The sequence below is a fragment of the Castor canadensis genome, chromosome 6, assembly GCF_047511655.1.
Source record: "Castor canadensis chromosome 6, mCasCan1.hap1v2, whole genome shotgun sequence".
NCBI classification, from domain to species: Eukaryota; Metazoa; Chordata; class Mammalia; order Rodentia; family Castoridae; genus Castor; species Castor canadensis.
In genome coordinates this window covers 157,774,620-157,790,016 of record NC_133391.1, presented here as the reverse complement: position 1 = coordinate 157,790,016, position 15,397 = coordinate 157,774,620, and the positions used below count along the sequence as shown (strand labels likewise).

Here is a 15,397-nt window from a genome sequence, read left to right as displayed (position 1 = left end):
AAAAGCCAATTTTTAGGAAAACACTAAAATGTAGTGGAACCTATGAAAAATTTAACAGAGGTCTGAGATTCATCTGCAATGAGAGCTAGCTGTCTTGAAGTGGAAGGACATGGATTCCTGGAATCAGGAAATACAGAGGAAGGAAAACAAACAGAAACATAACTTATTTATTAAAAATAAATAATGTACACTGGTTTGGTACAGGTCAGAAGCTGTACTAGGTATTTATAAATAGTATGCAAACATATTAGTACACATAATCCTCCTGACAACCTGATCCTATGATTGCAATGCATACTCCTACAGTATTCTCTATTTTAGAAGGAGGAAAGGCTTGTACCCTAGCTCATACTATCTGATCACTGGGTAAACTGGACTGGAGTTTATGCAGTCCAGCAGAAAATTTCTATTTGTAATCTCTACAGTCAGTGCCACATGTTGCATCAAACCACTGCAACCTAAATAATCCAGGCAACTCTAAAAGCCATAATGGAAAAGGCATTACATTCTTAACAGTGTTGTAAATTATGTGTTTCATTCTAGTTTTGACAACATCAAAATGTGGAGTTTTAAAACCGAGAGTACATGCTCTGAGGATAGTGATGACATATATTGTAAATGTATTTTGATATGTGCCACTTTGTTATAATCTCTTCTTTGTCATTTGAGATGTGTATGAATTTTTTTTTTTTTTTGCTTTGAGCCGTGAACCACAAGGATATCACTATTTGCTCTAACAAAGCAAAAACTTCCAAATAAATCTTATTAAAAAAATTCCTCCCATGTTTCTGCTTTGATAATGAAAATAAATCCTCGGTCTTTATTTACAGAGTTCTCTCATCAAAATTTTGCTCTCAGGTCCATCAACACTCTCGTAGTAAACATAAACATCAGGGTGAATATTGTGTCTTGGTGGTCTTTTCTCAGTCCTGATGGTTTTTGATCCAGCAGCAACACTTGACCTAGATGAAGCATTTCTTTCTCTGATTTCAGGATACTGCTCTTGTCATTCCTTCTCCTTCACTGACAACATTTTAATTTTGTTTGCCTCTTCAACTCTGACCATTTCACTAAGATGCCCCAGAACCTGTTGTTAGATCTCTGTTCTTATGTACTTTTGTTCCATTCATGATCTAATCCTGTAACAAGATGTATAAATTATATTTTTGTGTCAGGTCTGAACTTGAGGAATTTAACCAGCTAGCTTCTTCTTGCACATTTAAAATGGGTCCCACCTTAGTGACTTGAAATGTAAAGTTCACTTTGGAATGTCCTTATGTAGATACTTTTATGACTTGCTCACACATCCCTTTGAAATCTTTTCAATTGTTACTTTATTAGGAAGATATTTTCTAAATATGTTTTCACAATTAGAAAACTATCATACTATTTTCACTTCCTTCTACAAAACAGAAACTTCTCAGTATTGTTTATACTTATATTTTGTAGAGCACGTTCTGTACAATTATTTATATAATACAAATATTAAATAATTCAAATGTTTATTTCTATTGTCTTCAATAGAATGTAAACATCAGCATGGTTATTAGCTTTGAATGATGTTTTCATGAATTTATCCACAACCCAGAGTCCTTGGCATAACTAGTATAAGACTGCATTCAAAAATTGTCCATGAGTCAATTAACCCATGAATATATAATTAGTTCTCTATCCTTATGCACATGGTGCTTTATATACACTAGGAGAAATATTAAGGAACTAATAAAGGAGGAAGTTTATTTATCATTATTTTCATGTCACCCAATTTGTAGAGGCATGTGAAATATAAAAGGGCCTTTACGAATGTCAGTGACAAGATACATTTAACATCATGTTAACCGTGTCTGACCTATCCCCCTCATTTTTAAAATATTTAATTTTTAATTGATAAGAAGTAATTGTACACATTTATGAACTACAATCTGGTATTATACATATGTATACATTATGAAATGATGAAGTAAAGCTTTTTAGATCTACTTAACAATTATTCAAAAATAATCCACCTATGTAGATATGGAGATAATTTACTCTTTTGAATGACAGGCTACTTTGCATTATTAGCAGATTCTGGGACCCATAATTTGTGGTTAAATTGTGGTGTTAATACAAAGTCAAAGTGATTTTGTCCACTATGAGTCCAAAGATATGCAAATACATGATATCCTCATGCATTTATCATGGTATGAAGACCTATATTGTATGACGGAAAAGCCTAGATATGGCTCCACCTATCATGCCCACTTTTCTAGGATGGTTCCTGATTAACACACCACAAGAATGTTACATAAATTAAGTGCAATGCTACCCAATATAGCAGTCTCTTTACTCTCAAATCACTGTTCAAGCTTATATCAAAACTTATGATGCTTAACCTTTGATCTAGAGGAAGAAAAAGTAGTAGTGAAAATGATATTGAAATAGAGTATTATAGATTTGCCTGGCACATAGAAAGGATAGTAAATTTTCCCTAGCATAGGGTAATGAACAAGGTTTACATAGTATAGAAGTAGCCAAAATTACAACATCTAGTCTGTTATTCGCATGTTTTCAAAGTTTGAGCAGTGTGACTTTGTAAGAAAAGAGATGAAATTATTTTAAAATATGAACAGGAAATAAATTCCAATGTCAAATATATATAAAATTGTGTGACACTTTATATTAGCCACAATAATGTGATCCTTAACTGAAATAGATAAATAGTGGATACATAAAAAAGAATCATTGCAAAGGAATATTTAACATTAAATTAGGGAATAAAAAACTAAATTTTTTGTGTCTTCTCAGTCTCATAATTTTCCTTTGATAAGTGATTATATTTTTGTTCTATTTTGTAGTTACAAAATTTATAAATTCAATTGTATCATGTATTTTTAAAAAGCTTTAAGATTTGATTGTTTCCCATCTTTAACAAAAAAATTAACTTCACTCTGTATGATTTACTCCTTTGTAATCAAAGACCTTTGATTAGAATAATTTTTCAAATATAAACAATTAGTGACAGACCATTTATTTACTAAATGTGATAGGAAGGAGCCAGCTGTCTGTATCTCCTTCATTTAACTGCTCTGAAGAAAGAATTTCTCATGAAATTTCACCACTTAAAAATGTTCATCTGGCTAAACATGATGACCTTTGTAGATTGGTTATTTGTAAGGTTATTTCCCATATATTGTCCAAGAACATACATATTCAATCTAAGTAACTGATTAACATTTCTCTGTGATTTGTCTCCATTTACAATTGCTCAGAAATGCACCGTAACACTTACCCACTTTAATATGATGTAGAAGAGGCCTGTTTTTAATCAACTTTAAAATTATCTTCTGCTTGCTTGCAAATGAGAGGTTAGTACTAATTGAAAGAAGCCTTACAAACTCTGACACCTTTTATCCCTGCATAAAGATTCTATGCTCTGTGTGTTCTGATAGTTGGTCTTCCCATATTGCCTCATGAGTTTAAGAAGATGAATGCTCATTGCTTTTAATCCTTACCATGATTTATGAGCCTCTTGCTATCCTTTCCCTAGAGCAGCTACAACTGTGTGGTTGTTCTGCCTCCTGCTTAAATTACACAGACATCTGCAAAGTAAATTATGGATTGTTGTACCACAGAGCATAACCGAGCCTTTTCTTCATCTCTCTTGCTGTATTTTTTTTTCTTTAGAACAAAGAGCCTGTGTGTTTACTTCTTTATGTACCCAGGGAATTTTAAAATAACCTGAATGACAGCACAATGACCTGGATCGTAACTTGCCACACAATATCAAAACAACATGACATATGAATAGAGTAATAGAAAAAAAATCAAAGAAACAAAAATCTCCTATTTATTTGTTTCTTATCTTTAAGAGAAAGCAATGTAAGGCTCAGAAAAAGAGAGTGACCTTTAAAATTAATTGAAAATATGTTCAAAGGAATAAAACACATGCAAATGACCCTTGATCTATGAGTGTGGAAGATTTTAATACCATATTGTGACCTATGACTTGTTAGATTAAAAATCGAGCAAAGAAATATAAAGGAAAATTGATGGCAGTTTGGATAGCGTTTTGAGACTTTTTTCTTGATGATACTGCTTGTAGTAAACTTGTTTAATAATCCTAGAGATTTGTAGGCATCATGAAGACTCTGAAAATCTCTTTTTTTAATAAAAAGTCTGGCAGAGTATAAGTTGAAATTGTATTTTCCTTTCTTTTCTGTCCTTGATGATGACTCATATTCCCAACGACAAGTGCATTGTGAAATCTTAATAGGTGTGCCTGAAGTTATTAACCTTTGACAATTGACAAAATTAGAAATAATTGCTGCATTTGTTTTCTTCAGATATGCTAATTACAACCCAAAGAATATCTTGTGAGAGGAAAGCTACATTGGCAAAGTTTACAAGATGATTTCTACTTAAGCCTTACAAAGTACATTTAAAAAAAGTATCTCTGCAATTCATTTGTTCAGCCCTATTGTGAACTTAGCAGGATGCTGTGAGCACAAGAACCAGAAATGCTGAAATCTCATCCAATCACTGCTCAGAGCTGGTGTCTTCAGAGTGTCTAGACTTGGTATTCATACCAGTGCCCTGACAACTTGGCTTTTTTTTTTGTAAAGATATGTCCTATATCTCCATTCTTCTGCTTCATCCAACAGCACATGTCAGAACATTTCTTTTGCTAACATTCTTTTTCTCCTCTTCTTCAAACAATGAAATATTAATGAAATCCTAAAGAATCCTATCTAGTTAAAATCTTATATTATTTAAAGATATTTCAAGATAAATAATTGCCTTTACTACTAAAAAACACAAGTAATTTACTAAAATTAACTGGAGATAGATAATATTAAATTTCTGTTACCAAAAGATCAGTCATAGCTAATCTCTCACTGTGATACTAACAACTATCTTCTTAAACACACATACACACACACATAATGTCTATTCAAATTATCTCTTGACATTCAAAAAGAAACAACAAACACTGTTCCATATTTCGTGTAACTCAGACATGTTTTCAAATTTCTTTCAAGTTTCTTCACCACCTAGGTCTACTCTTCCAGATTCATCCACTAAGTACACTCATAACTAATACATAATTCAATCCTTATCTTTCCAAATGTTTCAAAATTCTTCAAACATGAAAGAGCATTACCTGTGTTCATGTCTTTCATATACCAATACCTTTTTCTTTATATGTTTTTCTCTACTTTTCATTATAATCCAGCTCAAATGTCACTTGTCTGAGTTTTCCTACCCTTTCCAATAATAACAGACAGAAGAAATGTCCACTTCAAGCATACTTTTTGTATTGGAACAAAAAAGTACTCTACAAGTAATCAATTAGTGCAATTGATCACACAAAGAGTTTCCTTCTTTTTCTTTTTTACATGATATGTAATAAATTAATTATCTGAAAGTTAATCATGAATGTAACTGAGAAGTCAGTAGAACAGTTTTATAAAATGTTACAAGTGAAATAAGTTGTCATTTCTTTAATTGTTCAATAAATAATTTATAAAACGAGATAATAGAATAATAAATAAGAACCACAGATTTCTATCTAAATTAAATTAATGACAAAATTATTTACCAGTAAAAATTTTAATATTCTGACTTCACACATTTATCTTTAATATTCTTCAACATTATGCTGTTTTATTACTGAATTCCAGTGAGATTACTTTCAGGCCTATATTCATATATGAAATTTATGAAAACCTTTACATTGAAAGGAAAATAATTTTAAGCCATTCTCTTTGAAAGACTTCTGCACTAATATAAATTATACTCTAATTGAAAAGGAGTGAACATGTTCATTTGTTTACATTTATTCTTTCTCAAAGCAATTACCCTTAAGTTATTCTAAATAAATAATTATGAACCACTATTTTTAGATGCAGTTAAACCACAGAGTGAACCAAAGTACATTTGATAATGACATTTTATTTGTGACTGTAGATAGCTGAATGTTTCATTGAAATTTAAAGAAAAATATGCATAAATATTTAAAATGAAGTTTTGGGTATAAATGATCCATAAAGTACTTGACTAGCATGTGAAAGGTCCTGAGTTCAATCCCCAGTGCCAATAATTAATAATAATAATAGTGATGATAATTAATAACAATAATAATAAATAATGAGAAGAAAATGAGTTGGTGTTACTTTGTTATTTACATTTGCTTCATCCTTTGTTGGATATAATCTTGGTGTTTATAATAACTACTTGCCAGTTGTAAGAATTAAATTAGAAACATTCATCTGTTATTCATATATAGAGAGATTTGTATATATGAGTATAGGATCTGGAATAAAATCTTCATCTCAAAATTATTCAAGATTATAAATTTCAAGAATAATTCAAATTCCCTATATTTCAAATATTTTATAACATAAAGATAAAGTATTTGTCACATAGAAATTTTACATATTGTTAAAAACAAATTGATGAACAAAATGAAAATCCACATATAGGTATTACTAATGTTTGACATATAATAAGGTTAATTTCATTTTCAAACTAAATCTTAAAAAGTTATCTAAATTTTATATAGGTTTTACTCAAAGTTGGCAGTTGAAATTAGTTGATGTAATTACAAAACTAGGTCAAAGCCTACCATGTTTTGAACTAATCTCATAAAAGGAGCACTAAAAATAAAAAGTCTTTATTTTTGTGCTTATTAAATATGGGTTTGCACAGAGAATTTGAACAAATATCACAGCAAGATCCATAAAACCGTATTAGTTTAATTACTTGCCTGCCTTATCTCTTTAACCTTTTCTCTATGAGCTGTTACAGTCATGGTTAATCTTAATTGATCGCTGATTGGGAACTGAGAATATCAAGCTTGTTTTGACTATAACCAAGAATAGATTCTACTATTACCAGATGTAGAGTGTCAGAGCAGCACTTTAATTATTGTGTCCATGAAGGTTAACTGTTAGTGTTTAAATATCAGGGTATAGATCCCTGATATTTAACAACTTAGAAATGCCAGCAAAAGAAACAATTGAATTAGACTAAGCCATGTTAATAATAAGAAAGACAAGGAAATTTGTAACTTTGTCTCTCTTTACTGTGTGAGAGCCTCATCGGCTGTTTGTCTTTGAAATATGACACATCCAATTTACCACAAGTAATATCCACTAATTATGAGAGAGTAGGCAAAGTGCCATAAAAATAGAATAGAAAAGAAGGAAATCAATTTCTTTTCTTTAGGAGGCACATAACTACTGGGTCTTCTCAAATCTACATGTAAATCGAAAGAGTGTGAGAAAAATAAAGGAGTAAGAAAATAAACTCCTAAGTAAAATGCATGATTACTCAAGTTGTAGTGACTTTAACAATCATCTGTAAATATCTAAATAATTTAACATTGGTATTCACAATGAAATAATTATTTTAAAGAGTTCAAATGGAATTTGAATATTGACATACTTATTAAGAGCCTAAAAGCTCATTATCTTGACAAGATTTAATTGTCACCTACCTTTAAAAAGGATAGCATTCTTTAAAACTCCAAACTGCTACTGAATTCCAACTTGGCTATACTTCCCAATAGAAACAACCTTGAGGAAATCAGAGCTGGAAAGACAAACATATACAAAGTCTGAATATTAACTATTTCAACTATATATTTATTTGAGAACATTTTATATCTATTGTAATAGATGTAATATATTGGTATATTATGTCACTAGTCTTTCTCCCAACCTAGCTTTTTTGTTCCAGGGTACTATACTGACTTTAGACATTTCTTCCGTGGCCTAGGGAGAGAGTTTTTCAGACTTTCTTCATTTTTGATATCCACACATGTCCAGAAATGGTCACACATGTATAGAATAACTTTCAGGTAGCTCTTTCTTTCTGCAGTTGTCATGATTAGATGGGGTTATGGATTTTGAGGTTAAAGAGCACAGAAATTAAGTATTAATCTCCTCACTTCATATCAAGCATGCGTTTTCATATGATTTATTAATTTCATGCCAATCTTGATGAGTTCACTTTAGTGTAGTTTGCCACAACTCTGTGCTGTGAAAATATTTGTCTTCTTCCTTCTTATGCTGTACTTTTTAAGGTAAGTCACGAAGATCAGACCATAATCAAGAAGAGGACTTAAATTCCTCCTTCCTGAAATACTACAAGAATAATTTAGTGTTCCATGACAGAATTTGCCTTTGCTCCCACTCTGTTTTCTTCTTTGTGCACTCATTCATCTTATTGAATAATTTGTGTATACGAGTGAGAAAGCTTGGAAATTTGTTTTATATTTTGTGTTATAATCAAATGCTATACCTTATTTCATACCTGAAATTGTCTCAGCTTTGTCATTTGTGAGCTTTTTGGATAAGCTTCTATGTCTTTTGGCATGCATATTGGTTTATTTACTGAGCACTTTCTTACATGCTGGCATTATAAGATAGTCCATGTTGATCTCATGCTGGACAATAAAAACATTTCATTTTTATCTCATCTTTAAATTCCATCATTTCTCCAAAGATCTTTGGTTCCTTTCACTGAGGAACAGTACTAGACACAAAGATCTGGCCAACAGCTATATTCCTTGTTCCTGGGGTTATATTGCTTCCAATCTCTCTCACTGGACTGAGTCAGGGAAACTATGTATTTATTTTAACATTGTATATGTACATGAGCAAATTGTTTCCATACTTATCAATCTGTAAAATAATCTAAATATTATTTCATACTGATTCCAATTCCAATTCCATAATATATTTTAAATAAATATCTTAAATATAATAAAGTATATTACTGAAAACATATCTTATATTTGTGTTTGAAATGCTCCTACTCGAACAATACTCAACTGTTACTCTTGGTTAAGCATGGTAGTATGCAGCTATAATCTCAGCTACAAAAAGTAGGAATATCACTGTCCAAGACAGCCTGGCCAAAGGCACAAGATTTTATCTGAATAGAAATCTAAGATAAAATGGTCTTGAGACATTGCTCAAGTGTTAGAGCACTTCAAGAATGAAGCCCTGAGTTTAAGCTTAGACTGTTATATAGCTAGATCCTGTCTCAAAATGAAAGCAAAAAATAAATAAATAAATGAATAATAAATAAAACTTTAAGATTTTTAAGAGAGGTTTGAAATTGTTGTGAGTAAGCTGAAATCGGTGATTACAAGGTTTTGCTTCCTTCAGAGTTCCTAAGGAAGAACCCATTCCTTTCTTCTTCAAGCTTCTATTGACTGCTCTCACACCTTGTCCAATGGCCACATCATTCCCATACCCAAGGCTAACATCCTCACATTTTTCTCTTCCTTCATGTGACATTCTTCTCTAGATCCCATCTCCTTCCAATTTTCATATATATAGATATTTGTGCTTACATTTTGAGCCTATATAGATAATTCAGAAAAATCTATGTCAAGATCATTTACTCAATGATATCTGCAAAGATATTTTTTATTACCCTAGATGTTAACATCAATAGATTCCATGAATAAGAATATTGCTGTCTTTAAGAAGTCATTCTCAGCCTACCAGAGACCACAGTATAGGTCTCTTCCTATTTACTCCAATAGGGGAAAATGACATCATCATAATAAAACAAGTTTTTCAGGAGTCTAATTCACTCTAGAAATGTAAACACATACAATGAAAGAGTGTTTTCAAATAATGCACAAAACTACATAGGATGGGAATATTATTAACATGCTCAGGACTACACATGAGTATTAATAATGAAACTAGGGAATTCCAAGATGGCGGCTAGAGGGAGGAAGCAGAAAGCGAGCCTCCTATAGTGAAATCTTGGAGAGACGCTGGAGACACACTTTGCAGGCATAATCACCGAGAAAAGGCATAACTTTGACCCCTCCACACCTCCAGCCGGCGCAGAGAATCTCCACTTCACGTTAAACGGAGAACCGAGGAGGCCCCCCGGGGCCACCAGGGGCCGGCGCCCATACAGCTTGGGAAGACGCGGACCAGGTGAGCTTCGCGGTACCGCGGTTCCCCCACAGACAAGCCTGGGCCAGAGCAGCATAGCCCCCTGGACAGACTGACCTCCACCCGGGAAAAAAAAGAGAAACTGAGTACTAAGCAATAAGAACAGTTAAGACACGCTGGAAAGAGGGTGGGGCGCCCTGAGTGCTGAAGATTGGGGGAAGGGAATCCTTCCTGGGACTGTAAATAAACGAGCCAGGCGGGCCGGAGAGGCTCTGGCGGGAGCGGGGCATGCACCCAGCAACCAGGAGCGGGGAAGCGTGTGAGAGGAGGGAAGACCCACTTCCCAGGTGAACTGTAAATAAACACCCAGGCCTGACAACGCGGGGCAGTGGCACCTTTCCCAGTGCTTGGAAAGGGGAAAGCCTGTAGCAGAGGCCGCCGCACAAACAAAGCCTGTGGGACCAGGTGAGCGCTAGCTCACCCCAGAGATCTGGATAAATAACGCCGCCAGCTACAGGCTGAGAGCAGCAGGCAGGCAAGCCACAGTTGCAGATACCACTCTCAGAACTGCCTCCAGATGCTTTTTTTTCTTTTTCTCCCTACCTTTGATGAGAGAACAACCGAATTACACCTGCAAGCCGAAAAACTTACTGAAACTGTATTGCATTTGAACTGGGGACACTTGGTGGGACTTTTTTTTTTTTTTTTTTTTTTTATCTTCTGTGTGTGTGTGAGTGTAGTTTTGTTCTACTTTATGCATCCCCTTTGATGAGACAACTACAGAACAACATCTGAGGCACCAAGTCCAGGACTGGAGATTGAGACGGACATCCAAATTATTAAGACTGAAATTGCATTGCATATAAACTTGGAAGTTTTTTGGTTTTTTGTTTTTTTATTTTTTTTTTTAATTTTCTATTTTCCATTTTATTTTAATTCATTTTTATAAATAGATATTACTTTCATATACTTATTTTTAATTTTTTTATCTTTGATTTTCAATCCTCTCTCTGTCACTCTATTGTCTGTTCAGTTTACTGTCGATTAGTACACTAACACTCCCTGTTTATACCTTTGAAACTCTCTTGTCTGATACCTTGTTCTGCTTTCTCCCTCTTGTCTGTATATTTGTTTTCCCCTTTTCTTTAACTTCTTGCCTTCCATCTCAGCTCACTCTTCCATTCTCAATATTACCATTGTTATTATTACAAGCTAGAAAATACTTAATTACACACAGTACAGGGACAGTAACAACACCAAGGACAATGACAGGAAGACAGAAAAAACAAGGAAACCAGTTTCCCCACAGCAAAAAATTAGTACAGGAACCAGAGGGGAATGAAGAGAACAGAAACTCAGAGCCAGACTCCAACAAAATGAAGATAAACTATGCCAAAGGACCCAATGAAGCCTACAAGAATAATTTAAAAGAAGACATACTACAAGTACTCAATGAGAATTTTATAGAGATGATACTGGATAGGGTCAACCAAAATGTACAGGAGACACTCAAGAAATTCCAAGACAATAAAAATAGAGAATTTGAAAAAGCAAAAGAAGAAACAAAGGAAACCATAGAAGCACTGTATAAACACCAAAGTGAAAGAGAGAACACAATGAATAAATGGATAAATGAACTCAGGTCAAAAATAGACAACAATAAAGAAGAAAACAGCCAGGATATGGAAAACCTCAGAAAAAAGAACGAAACAGAACTGCAAAACAAAACGGAAGGCCAATCCAGCAGAATAGAACAAACAGAAGACAGAATCTCAGAACTTGAAGATGAAATGGTAATTAAAGGAAAAACCGAAGAACTATTAATTAAACAACTCAAGACCTGTGAAAGGAAAATGCAGAAACATTAAAAGCAAGAAGAGCGTGGGGTGAGATCTTCCGGGCACTGAATGAAAATAACTTCAACCCCAGGATACTCTACCCAGCAAAGCTATCATTCAAAATAGATGGAGCAATAAAAGTCTTCCATGATAAGCAGAAACTAAAACAATATGTGACCACAAAGCCACCATTACAAAAGATTCTGCAAGGGATCCTGCACACAGAAAGTGACACCCAACTTAACCATGAAAAGGCAGGCAGCACCAAACCACAGGATAAGAAAAAGCAAGACAGTAGAGAGTAACATCAAGTTAGGTACACACAATCAAACCTTCAAACAACTAAGATAACGAAATGGCAGGAATCACCACATACCTATCAGTACTAACGCTTAATGTTAATGGACTTAATTCACCCATCAAAAGACACCGTTTGACAAAATGGATTAAAAAAGAAGATCCAACAATTTGTTGCTTACAGGAGACTCATCTCACCGACAGAAATAAGCATATGCTTAGGATGAAAGGCTGGAAGAAGATTTACCAAGCCAATGGCCCCCGAAAACAAGCAGGAGTAGCAATACTTATCTCTGACAAAGTAGACTTCAAACCTACATTGATCAAACGAGATAAAGAAGGACATTCCATACTAATAAAAGGGGAAATAGACCAAAAGGAAATAATAATCATCAATCTGTACGCACCCAATGTCAACGCACCCAATTTCATCAAACATACCCTGAAAGACCTAAAGGCATATATAAACGCCAACACAGTGGTTGTGGGAGACTTTAACACTCCATTATCATCAATAGATAGGTCATCCAAACAAAAACTCAATAAAGAAATCCAAGATCTAAAATATGCAATAGATCAAGTGGACCTAGTAGATGTCTACAGAACATTTCATCCAACCTCTACACAATATACATTCTTCTCAGCAGCCCATGGAACCTTCTCCAAAATAGATCATATCCTAGGGCACAAAGCAAGTCTCAGCAAATATAAGAAAATAGAAATAATACCATGCATACTATCTGACCACAATGCAGTAAAAGTAGAACTCAACAACAAAAGTAAAGACAAAAAACATGCAAACAGCTGGAAACTAAATAACTCATTACTTAATGAAGAATGGATCATCGATGCAATAAAAGAGGAAATTAAAATGTTCCTGGAAGTCAATGAAAATGAAAACACAACCTACCGGAACCTATGGGACACAGCTAAGGCAGTCTTGAGAGGAAAGTTTATAGCCATGAGTGCATATATTAAAAAGATTGAAAGATCCCAAATCAATGACCTAATGATACATCTCAAACTCCTAGAAAAACAAGAACAAGCAAATCCCAAAACAAATAGAAGGAGAGAAATAATAAAAATAAGAGCTGAAATCAACGAAATAGAAACCAAAAAAACCATACAAAGAATTAATGAAACAAAAAGTTGGTTCTTTGAAAAAATAAACAAGATCGATAGACCCCTGGCAAACCTGACTAAAATGAGGAGAGAAAAAACCCAAATTAGTAGAATCAGGAATGCAAAAGGGGAGATAACAACAAACACCATGGAAGTCCAGGAAATCATCAGAGACTACTTTGAGAACCTATATTCAAATAAATTTGAAAATCTAAAAGAAATGGACAGATTTCTAGATACATATGATCATCCAAAACTGAACCAAGAGGAAATTAATCACCTGAATAGACCTATAACACAAAATGAAATTGAAGCAGCAATCAAGAGTCTCCCCAAAAAGAAAAGTCCAGGACCTGATGGATTCTCTGCTGAATTCTATCAGACCTTTAAAGAAGAACTGATACCAACCCTCCTTAAACTGTTCCATGAAATAGAAAGGGAAGGAAAACTGCCAAACACATTTTATGAAGCCAGTATTACACTTATCCCAAAACCAGGCAAAGACACCTCCAAAAAGGAGAACTATAGGCCAATCTCCTTAATGAACATTGATGCAAAAATCCTCAACAAAATAATGGCAAATCGAATTCAGCAACACATCAAAAAGATTATTCACCACGACCAGGTAGGCTTCATCCCAGGGATGCAGGGGTGGTTCAACATACGAAAATCAATAAACGTAATAAACCACATTAACAGAAGCAAAGACAAAAACCATTTGATCATCTCAATAGATGCAGAAAAAGCCTTTGATAAGATCCAACATCATTTCATGATAAAAGCTCTAAGAAAACTAGGAATAGAAGGAAAGTTCCTCAACATTATAAAAGCTATATATGACAAACCTACAGCCAGCATTATACTTAACGGAGAAAAATTAAAACCATTCCCTCTAAAATCAGGAACCAGACAAGGATGCCCACTATCTCCACTCCTATTCAACATAGTACTGGAATTCCTAGCCAGAGCAATTAGGCAAGAAGAAGGAATAAAAGGAATACAAATAGGTAAAGAAACTGTCAAAATATCCCTATTTGCAGACGACATGATCCTATACCTTAAAGACCCAAAAAACTCTACTCAGAAGCTTCTAGACATCATCAATAGCTATAGCAAGGTAGCAGGATATAAAATCAACATAGAAAAATCATTAGCATTTCTATACACTAACAATGAGCAAACGGAAAAAGAATGTATGAAAACAATTCCATTTACAATAGCCTCAAACAAAATCAAATACCTAGGTGTAAACCTAACAAAAGATGTGAAAGACCTCTACAAGGAAAACTATAAACTTCTGAAGAAAGAGATTGAGGAAGACTATAGAAAGTGGAGAGATCTCCCATGCTCATGGATTGGTAGAATCAACATAGTAAAAATGTCTATACTCCCAAAAGTAATCTACATGTTTGATGCAATTCCCATCAAAATTCCAATGACATTCATCAAAGAGATTGAAAAATCTACTGTTAAATTTATATGGAAAAACAAGAGGCCACGAATAGCCAAGGCAATACTCAGTCAAAAGAACAATGCAGGAGGTATTACAATACCTGACTTCAAACTATATTACAAAGCAATAACAATAAAAACAGCATGGTACTGGCACAAAAACAGACATGAAGACCAGTGGAACAGAATAGAGGATCCAGATATGAAGCCACACAACTATGAGCAACTTATCTTTGACAAAGGAGCTAAAAATATACGATGGAGAAATAGCAGCCTCTTCAACAAAAACTGCTGGGAAAACTGGTTAGCAGTCTGCAAAAAACTGAAACTAGATCCATGTATATCCCCCTATACCAAGATTAACTCAAAATGGATCAAGGATCTTAATATCAGACCCCAAACTCTTAAGTTGATACAAGAAAGAGTAGGAAATACTCTGGAGTTAGTAGGTATAGGTAAGAACTTTCTCAATGAAACCCCAGCAGCACAGCAACTAAGAGATAGCATAGATAAATGGGACCTCATAAAACTAAAAAGCTTCTGTTCATCAAAAGAAATGGTCTCTAAACTGAAGAGAACACCCACAGAGTGGGAGAAAATATTTGCCAATTATACATCAGACAAAGGACTGATAACCAGAATATACAGGGAACTTAAAAAACTAAATTCTCCCAAAACTAATGAACCAATAAAGAAATGGGCATGTGAACTAAACAGAACTTTCTCAAAAGAAGAAATTCAAATGGCCAGAAAACACATGAAAAAATGCTCACCATCTCT

At 33.9% G+C, this 15,397-nt stretch overlaps 1 protein-coding gene across 3 annotated transcripts in view; it reads right to left on the bottom strand.

Annotated features, from left to right (window-relative positions):
* Nucleotides 1–15,397, bottom strand: part of Cdh12 (cadherin 12) — a 1,151,540-nt gene that overhangs the window by 806,749 nt on the left and 329,394 nt on the right. For all 3 annotated transcript variants that reach the window (XM_074077695.1, XM_074077693.1, XM_074077696.1), the window contains exon 2: nt 7,481–7,575. The gene's annotated coding sequence lies outside the window, so the exon portion shown is untranslated. The remainder of the gene's footprint in view (nt 1–7,480; nt 7,576–15,397) is intronic.